At 32.2% G+C, this 9,959-nt stretch overlaps 1 pseudogene; it reads right to left on the bottom strand.

Moving 5' to 3' along the window:
- Positions 1-9,959, bottom strand: part of LOC111241516 — a 23,061-nt pseudogene that overhangs the window by 3,685 nt on the left and 9,417 nt on the right.

Genomic DNA, 9,959 nt, shown 5'->3' on the forward strand with positions numbered 1-9,959 from the left:
AGATATAGATATGACAAACAAGGGAATTCAAACATTATTGTCGTTCCATGTTCAATTTCATCTTCCCTTCCAACTATTTCTACCATTTTCTCACATTTTTGTATATCAAATGTCTCCAACTTCCCAAGATTTTTGGCAATTGATAAAGGGAACAATGTTACTAGGCTTCCACAACCATCAACATCCACTTGTTGCAAATTACGAAAGCTGACAATTCCTGAGGAATTTTCCTTCCATACATGTTTCAAATTTGACAAGTTCTTCAAAGTAATTTTTTTCAAGCCAAAAACTACTCCCTTCGTCTCGACCTCACTCTGGTCAATGTCGAATATTATTTGCATTGCATCGGATTCTTTCACATTCAATTCCTCTAAGTTCTTCAAGTAAGGAAGTACATGAGATGGAATTAAAATAGTTCTATTGCATGCTGCATCAAATTCCAATTTCTTGAAACTACCAAAAAAATTGTCTGAAACAATAGGTTGCTTGTGGTGAACTTTAGACATCCCAAGATAATCTTCAAGAATGATACGCTTTGAATATTCCATAAATTCCTTCCAAGTCAAGAAACTCAACGTTAGTGTAATGGACAAGTTTCATATACTTTTTATAATTGACTAAAATGGACAAGTTTCATAATGGACAGTGTTTGGCCTTTTAGAATTACAGACTGAATCTCCAATGGAATTGTTCCATAGTATTTGGTCCATTAGACTTACAAATTCGATCTCCAATCAAAAACTGGAAAACTCGAACAAAATCAGCTTCAAAAATTACAGTTTTGTCCTGAAGAATCAATATGGAATTTTTTTAAAATGTTTTGTATAAATTTTATTTTGAAATTTCCTTAAAAGTAAAAAACCTAAATCATTTTGTACTTCTTTTCAGAAACAATTTATTTTTAAATGATATTATTATGTACTGTTAAACCTTAAACCTAAATTTTGAAAGTTATTTTTTCATTTTTAATTTTGTTTTAAGTTATGATATTATATTTATAATGTTATTTTTGTATATTATTTTATATTGTATTAGTTATTAATACTAATTTCAATCACCGTTGAACTATATGACAAGTTTAACCAATAAACCTTGTGATGTCGCGAATGGTTTTGTTTTCAAAGCATAGAATGACCAAATGAAGGTTTAAGCCCATGCAAACTCAACATGTAGAAAAAATTGAAGGTAATTCTCAATTCATATTTTTTCTTCAATTTTAAGAGTCCAACGCTACATTTATCTTAAATTTCTATTAGTAAATGTTGAGTACAAACAAAGTCTCATATAAAAAAAAATAAGAGATGGACATGAGTTTATATAAAAAGCTTCATTGATACCTTCATTGATAAGAAACTTTTTGGAGTGGTATCAAAAACAAATCCGTGAAGGCTTGGCTCAAAGTGAACAATATCTTATTAAATGTGGAGACTTATGTATATATGTGTGAGTGCATAATCAGACCTTCTTTTATTGAGAGAGATTCAAAGAATAAAAATATTCAAAAAGAACAACACTATATGTGATTAATATTTAGGATAGTTTCTAGAGAAAAATATGTAAGTTTGAAACAAATTTAATCATATAACTGAATTATCTATTTTTTAATACATACCTAATCAGATCTTTAAAAAGGAGAGGAGAGAGTAATAAGGATAGAATTTTTTGGCTCATAATTAAAGCGGAAGATCCTATGAAGAAAAAATTGCACGGGGATTTATTTAGTTGTAATTAAAAGGAAAGAAATATAAGGCCAAGAGATCCAATTAGAATGAAGGTAGGAAAATAATAAAGGAAAAGTACAGAAGGATAAAAAAAAATGTGTTGTTTAGGCTCAGGAAAAGAATGAGCAAATATATATGAAAAACAAAAGAGAAAAAATACAATATATAAACCAAGTAAGAAAAAGAAAACAAAATATATGGGTTGAATTTCAACAGTAAATGTAAACGGGGACAAAAGGAAGCTGAAGAAGATGAAGCAAAGTAAACATGGGTTAGTTATAAAGTCAATAGGGTGACTAATGTAACAACGTAATCTTTTAAAATTTACGATAACAGTAAACATAATTAACTTTTAATATTTTATTGTCAAAGGCATCTTAGTCAAAACTAATTCATAAATTAGTTATATTTTATATTAAGAGTGGGTCATTTCGAAGCTAATTAACTTTTAAATTTATCTGAGTGATTATTAAGTCTCCTGACAGTTTAATTGAATGTTCTGTAACAATGTCTATGTTAATATAAAGTTATTAACATTAGGAGGCCGCCTGCAATTTTCTTATTAAAAGAAAATTTTCACTTATTTATTAATGATAAAATGAATGCATAGCATAATTTTTCAGCTGGTGGTAATAATTGAATTGAGAGAATGATTTCTTACCTCTTGGTGAAACAATTTCTGGATAGTTGTATTGAGATCTTCATGGATGGTTAAATCAGAATCCTTAGATGTTTGAATTCCTGAAAGCATTGGCACTTTGATGACTCCTTCAGAAAAAGTTATCATACTCGGACATTCAATTACCATGACGATTTTTAAATATGAGCATTGCAGAGTGGCCTTCCCTGAATAAAACCTTACAAGTCTTGGCAATGATTCCAGCTTGATTGATTTGAGTCGTCCAAATACCATCTCAGCACAACCATCTTCATTTTCATCTTTAATAATTTCTTTCATTGATTCACAATTCTCTATGTCTAGAAACTCAAGTCTCACCAAACTTTTGACTGTTGCAAATGTGAATAAATACTCCATCCTTTCACAGAGTTTCACTTCCAATTCTTTAAGATTGATGAAAGACACTGCACAATAAACTAATTTTTGTAACTGAGGGCACTTCTCAAGCCTTAACTCTTCAAGCTTTTCAGAGTACGGTTTTACCCAAGGGTGTTCTAAGCCCATCAACTCTAAATCTTTTAGATCTGTCAAGAGTAATTGTTTCAATCCCCCAAGTCCTCTATCGTGAACTTGAAGTTTTTCAGAGGGAAATATCTCCTTCAAACCAAAGCATTTTTGTATCATAAGACATAATAAATTGGGTAGCTTGTTAAAGAAGTCAAAAGGCAAACTATCTTTCTCATTGTTATCATCCTCAAAGCACAACGAAAGAAAAACTATATTGCAAAGAATGTCTTGTAGCAACTGTACTTCTCTAAATAACATAATGTTTTCTTCATTGAGTGCCAAAAGCTTTATGTTGGGAGAAACCTAACAATTGAGGACAAACAAATTAAAAAAAAAAAATCGTAATTGTTGTAAGTTAGAAGCATTAAAAGGAAAATGGAAAGAAAAGGAAACTCAATAAAGTGTAAATGTTGATGATTCGTTACCTTTTCAACTGAAAACATAGGTTGTTGCAGTGGGCTAATTTGAGGCTCTATAGCTCCTTTCAGATTTTCATCAAAGTCTGATGTGAATAGCTTCAATTTAGGACAATAGCACACAAGTAAGCTCTCTAATAACGGACAATCCAGATCATGCTTATCAGGATAAAAGCAACTCAAGAGTGGCATGTTTACAAGAAATAGCCACGACAAACAAGGGAGTTCAAACATTATTTTGGTTCCATCTTCCTTTTCAGCTATTTCTACCAGTTTTCCACAATCGGTTATTTCAAGCTTCTTAAGTTTCCCGAGATTTCTTGCTAGGGATGAAGAGAACAATGTTATCAAACTTCCACAATCATTAACAACCACTTCTTGCAAATTATGAAAGCTGATAATTCCTGTGGAATTTTCCTTCCATACATGTTTCAAATTTGACAACTTGTTTAAAGTAAGTTTTTTCAAACTAGAGACTATTCCCTTTGTCTTGTCCTCATTTTCATCAATGTCAAATATTACCTTTACTGCATCAGAACTATGCACATTCAATTCTTCTAAGTTCTTCAAGTAAGGAAGTACATGAAATGGAATTACGATAGTTCTTTTGCATGCTGCATCAAATTCCAATAACTTGAAACTTCCAAAGAAATTGTCTGAAATAGCAGGTTTTATGTGCTGAACTTCCGTCATCTCAAGATATTCATCAACAATCACGTGCTTTGAATGGTTGAAAAATTCCTAAAATAGCAAGAAATTCAATATCAGGGTGTAATTAACAAGTTTCATACGCTTCGTATTTAATTAATAAGATCACTCAAATTTACCTTTGATTGCAGAAAACTGCATACTTGGATTTGAATAGGTTATTTAAGCCTTTGGTAATAAGCCCACAACCAAATTACTTATTACCATTATTATTATTATTATTATTATTTATTTTTATAATGAGTTCCAATTATCTAAAATATCAATCCGTCCTAGGAATATATAATCGGTGTCCAAAAACTTTGAAGAGGGTTCATCCCTAAAGGAAAGATAATGGTTACCATTCGATGTTAGGATAAACTTAAATTTGGAAGTTATTCAACAACTTTTATAAACAGTAATATTTTAATGTTTTAGCAGAGCAAAATTCAGGAGGTTAGTGTGTTATGTTTTGACTATTAATAATCATTATAGTGTTGTGTTTTTGTAAGGCATTGAGGCTTGGAGATGAAAAGCCAAATGTTTGCCGTATAATTAGTTGTAATGTGCAGTTGACACAGACGAAGTAAGTCAGCTTATACACAGAAGAGTGTTTTTGCTAATAACATTAGTGCAAATTACACTTTTTATAATAACTTTTTATATGGGTTGAAATCCACCGATATAGAAAGTGATGGTGATAAGATATAGTATCATAGATAAGATACGTTCTTTTATACTGGTTGCACTCGACGGTGGCAAAAACTGTGTTTTTCTATATAGAAATGTAATATTAGAGAACTTTTTCTATACCAGTTAGATACTAAAATTGGTATAGAAGGTTATACTTCCAATTTAATCCAGAGCGGAAAACCCATGTTACTCTGTGGCACACCTATGTCAAATTGGAGAGAACCTAGAAACCAAATTCTCTGCTCTTCATACTCTGCCTCTATAATACTAAGACAATTGTCGCTATATTTTGTGCCCCAAGGGCTAAATTTTGTTGTATGTGATGTTCTGGCTCCTTTAGGCTTTCTCTCCTCTCCAACTAAGGCTTTTAATACAGAGGTTCATGTCAAGAGATTCTACATGGATTATTATAAGAGTTGGGAGGTAAAAGAGATTTTTATTTTCAATTAAATTGTCGTAATGACACTTGAAAAGGCCAGTAAAATGTTGATTCTTAGTTTATTTTACTGGTTTCACAGTTAAACGAGACCATTAATATTGTTTGCACAGTTGGTATATTATTTGAGAGATATCCAATGAAGCAATTAATTGCCATATTTTTTTGGACATTATACTGATAAACTTTGATACGGTGTTGCATGAACCAATTCCATTTATTCTAATAAAGTTGGTGCGGGTGCATGTCTTAGTTGTTTTGCTTTCTGACATAAATTTACTCTTTATAAGTTACAAATGCCTCTATTTATGGACTTATTCATTTAGCACATGTTTCTTGGATAATTCAAAATGTGGGTGTTACATTCAACCGCCTACATTTTTATTTGTTTTTAATCCAATATTTATACTAAATTTTTAATGTGTTCATATCGATATGTAGGGAGGTTCAACAGACATGCATAGATCTTCACACTTGTAAGATATTGTCTGCTTTGAGCCAAACTCTCACAGATTTATTTTTGATACCATTCCAAAATGCTTCTTACCAATAGAGATATCTTATGTGTATATAAATCCATGTCCATCTCTTATTTTATCTAATGTAGGACTTTGTTTGTACATAACATTTTATACCTACTTTAGAATTAGTATAAAAATTCAAATAATTTATATACTCCCTACTTCTATACCGATTAAAAAACGGGTATAAAAAGCCTTTTCTAACATAATACATATTGGTATCAAGAGCTAATTAGCCTGAGTGTGTGATTGCTTGAGAAAAAGTCAAAGAGCTAGAGTGTTTGAGTGAGATGGTCAACTTTGCAAACAGTGTGTCCCTACCCCAATTGAAAAGGAAAGTCGTATACGACAACTGGAGTCTACAGATGATGGCTCTTCTTGGTTTCCAAAAAGTGTGAGATGTAGTTAAAAATGGGTACCAAAAGCTAACAGACAATGAAGAACATGCAGTTTCTCAAGTTTTTGCAATGAGAAAAACACAAGTAAAGACAAAACAACCATATACGTGTTGTACTGAGCTTTGGATGAGTCTGACATTGAGAATATAGAAAATGCTACATCTTAAAAAAAAAAGACGTGGGAGATATTGAAAAAAGCATATAAAGGGGATGACCCAGTAAAGCAAGTCTGACTTCAAACTATTAGAGACGAGTTTGAGAGCTTGGGTTGAGATTGTGGCAAGTCAGCTCGATTGAAACGGAGAGTCGCTGCCCACTAGTCGAGTTGTAGAAAAGATCTTAAGGTCGTTGATATAAGACTTTGAGAATATAGTTTGTGCCATTGAAGAATCCAAAGATTTGTCAATGCTCTCAGTTGAAGGGCTTGTCGAGTCCCTATCGGCACACTAGCAGTAGAGAAGGAAGAAGAGGAAGTCACTCGATCAAGTACTTCAAGCAAAGATGGCCTTTAAGAAGAAGAAGCCACCTTATACTCAGAACATTCTAGTTCGTGGTGGCCGAAGCTAAAGAGATCATGAAAATGGGAAAGAGCAATCCGATCTAAAAAATTTGCATAGTGGAGGACAAAGTAGATGCCGAAAAGGTTGGGCAAGCAGTTTAGGAGTCGAGTGCTATAAATGTGAGAAGTATGGTCAATTTTCCAAGGATTGTAATTTAAGAGTAAAATGTTATAATTGTGGGAAGATGTTTTAACAACTTGGTTTGTATCTTGATATAGGAGTGAGTAATCACATGTTTGGGGATGAGAATTTTTTCAAAGAGCTCTCTAAAGTTGAGGCCAAGCATGTATTGTTTGGAGATGAATCTGAGGTGGCACTAAAAGGCTGGGGTACAATTTGGTACCTACAAAAGAATGGCTGAGTTGGAGAAATGAGAGACATGTACTATGTACCCAATCTCAATAGCAATATATTGAGCATGGGCAACTGATGGAGAAGGGAAACTCAATTCTAAAAGGTCAAGAACTATATTTGAAAGATAAATTTGTCGTTTGATTGCTCGAGTAGAAATGAAGAAGAAGAGGTTGTACAAGTTAGAGTTGAAGATAATCCAAAAAGAGGTGTTTGAAGCTTGACGTGAAGGATGAGGCCATAATGTGGCATTTTATAATTCTTTTTACTCTATTATCTTGGTTGACATTTTCTGCTATGGATGCTTGAGCTATGGATCCTTAGGTGTGTGAGAACATGTTTGTATTTTGGGAAATTCATTGACTTTATGGACTATTGAATGAAAGGGGGTTATAAATTAGGTTATTAGATCAATTGGTACTAGATCACAAAGTTTTGAACCATCTAAAAGTTTATAAAAGTAAAGATTGTTAATTGTTGTGATTGAACAACTTAAAATTAAAAAAATTGAGGTTTTTGCTGATATTGTGTTGAGCGGTAGCAATGAGCGCCTAGAGACCTATTTTGTAACAAAGCTTGAGTTGTAGTTTTTCCACCGTTGAGCGTCATTGTTTTAGGGAGCTTCGACGTTAAGCGCCAACTTATGCCACTAAGCACCACTTGAACAATGAGCCTCTATCACACCAGCATTGGGCGCACCTTAGTTGTCGCTAAGAATTATTCTTTTTGTTGGTTCTATCACTCTATTTCTTGCATTATTTTTACTGGTTTTGGTGATTCAAAGTTTTGATATTATGGTTATTTATGGAATTGTTGATTAATTTATTGATGAATATGCTTATGTATAATGTATGAAACTGTGATGATGATGGACTTATTAATAGATATAAACATGTATGAAAATATTTGTTGGCTGTAATTGATCATGAACATGATATCATTTAACATGAATGAATAAAAATATGGTTGATTGTTTGGTATTAGAAACCTGAATGCAGAATCATGTTTATGGAGGAAAGTATGTGTTTGGCGTAATTCAAATAATCTTGTAAGAAGATTCTCTAGTGGCATCCCTTTAATGTAAACATTAATGTAAGGATTCAAGTAAGGACATATCTTAACACTCTAATAACCATTCACGCTTATGTAGTAGAGTGAGTTATGTGTGAGAGTAGTAGGAGATCTTAGTCTGAAGGTAGGATAATGGCCCCAGACATGAATGGGATTAACCTTGTAAGTGGTAGGATGAGACCCATTGGAAATGGTTCTACAGAGTAGTAGAGGCCACCATAAGTGCATGTCTTCAGTGAATCCACTATGTCAATGCATGTCTCCAGATAATTGAGTCTAGAGAGTATGCAATTGTATGTTTGATTATTTTATTAATGTTTGAAATGTGCTATTTTATGATGAAATCGGTTTAAATGTTAAATGTTCATTTCTTTTATAAACTAACTTACCCTTTCTTTTGTTTGTGCTTCTTATGTTTGTTGTTTTTCTCTTGCAACGATCAAATTTATCAATGTGAGTAGATGTGAAAATGGGTGTATGGTTATCTTAGAAAGAAGATAATTGATGCAAGTGTATAGATGTAGGATCGTAAGAGATAGGTTTAGCTTTAATCTTTTGAATACTTTGTAGTGTTGTGGTCAACATTTAGTTTCTCTGAAGTTATTGATGTAGAGCCTCTTATATGTTAGTATGATTATTTTGGAAATGAAATAGTATATTTACATATCTATCTTTGACTAGTCATGCTATATAAAGTTTTATTTAATAGTATTATACTATTAAATGAGTGTTATATTATTTATATTTCACTATAAGACCCCACACTAAAAATAAGTTTTTTTAGTGATTACTTGTTAATGAATTAACGTTATAATTTAAAGGACCGTGAATTTGTGCACTAGGGATATATGTTTCATGCCAAAAGGATATGACAGGTACAAATGTGTAATGTTTATAAAAAATTTAATTCATATCTGTGTACGTAGTAAAATAATTATCAATAGAACAAAACCTATTACTAAAAAATATAATATATTCTAATTGATTTAAGGTTAAGAGAAGAGTATTTTATAACACAAGAAAAAAAATAGTAATGTAATATAAAAGAAGCCTATTTAGTATATATAAAAAAGAAATTAATTAGGATAAGTAACTCTCACCTTTTCATGAAATAAGCTTTCGACAGTTATGTTGAGATCCACGTCGAAAGTGAAATCAGAATCTTCTGATGTTTGAATTCCTGAAAACATTGCTAGTTTTATGACTCCTTGAGAGAAAGTTATCATATTGGGACATTCAGCTACCATCACAGTTTGTAAACAAGGGCATTGCAAGGTGGCATTTCCTGAATAAAAGCTTATTAGCCTCGGTAAATATTCCAGCTTAATTGATCTGAGTCGTCCAAATATTATCTCATCGCAACCATCTTCCTCTTCATTTCTTGCAATTTCTTTGATTGATCCACAATATCCTATGCTTAGAGTCTCAAGTTTCACCAAACTTTTGAGTGTTGCAAACGTGAATAAATACTCCACCCTTTCACAGTCAATCACAGATAAATCTTTAAGATTGATGAATGACACTACACAAGAAACTATGTTTTCTACTCGAGGGCAACTGTAAAGATATAACAATTCAAGCTTTCTAGAGTATGGTTGCACCCACTTGTGCTCTAAACCTATACACTCTAACTCACTTAATTCCAACAATAATAATCGTTTCAATCCAGCCATTACTTTGTCGTGAACTTGAAGCTTTTGAGAGGGAAATATCTCCTTCAGACCAAAGCATTTCACTACCATAAGATTTTCTAAATTGGGCACCTTGAGGAAGAAATCAAAAGGCAAATTATTTTTCCCATTGTTATCATCCTCAAAGGATAGCATAAGACATTTTAATTTAAAAAGAAGGTCTTGTGGCAAACGTGCATCACTCATAACCTTAATGTTTTCCTCATTGAGTGTTAGTCCCTCTAGTTT

Source organism: Vigna radiata, chromosome 4, assembly GCF_000741045.1.
Source record: "Vigna radiata var. radiata cultivar VC1973A chromosome 4, Vradiata_ver6, whole genome shotgun sequence".
NCBI classification, from domain to species: domain Eukaryota; kingdom Viridiplantae; phylum Streptophyta; class Magnoliopsida; order Fabales; family Fabaceae; genus Vigna; species Vigna radiata.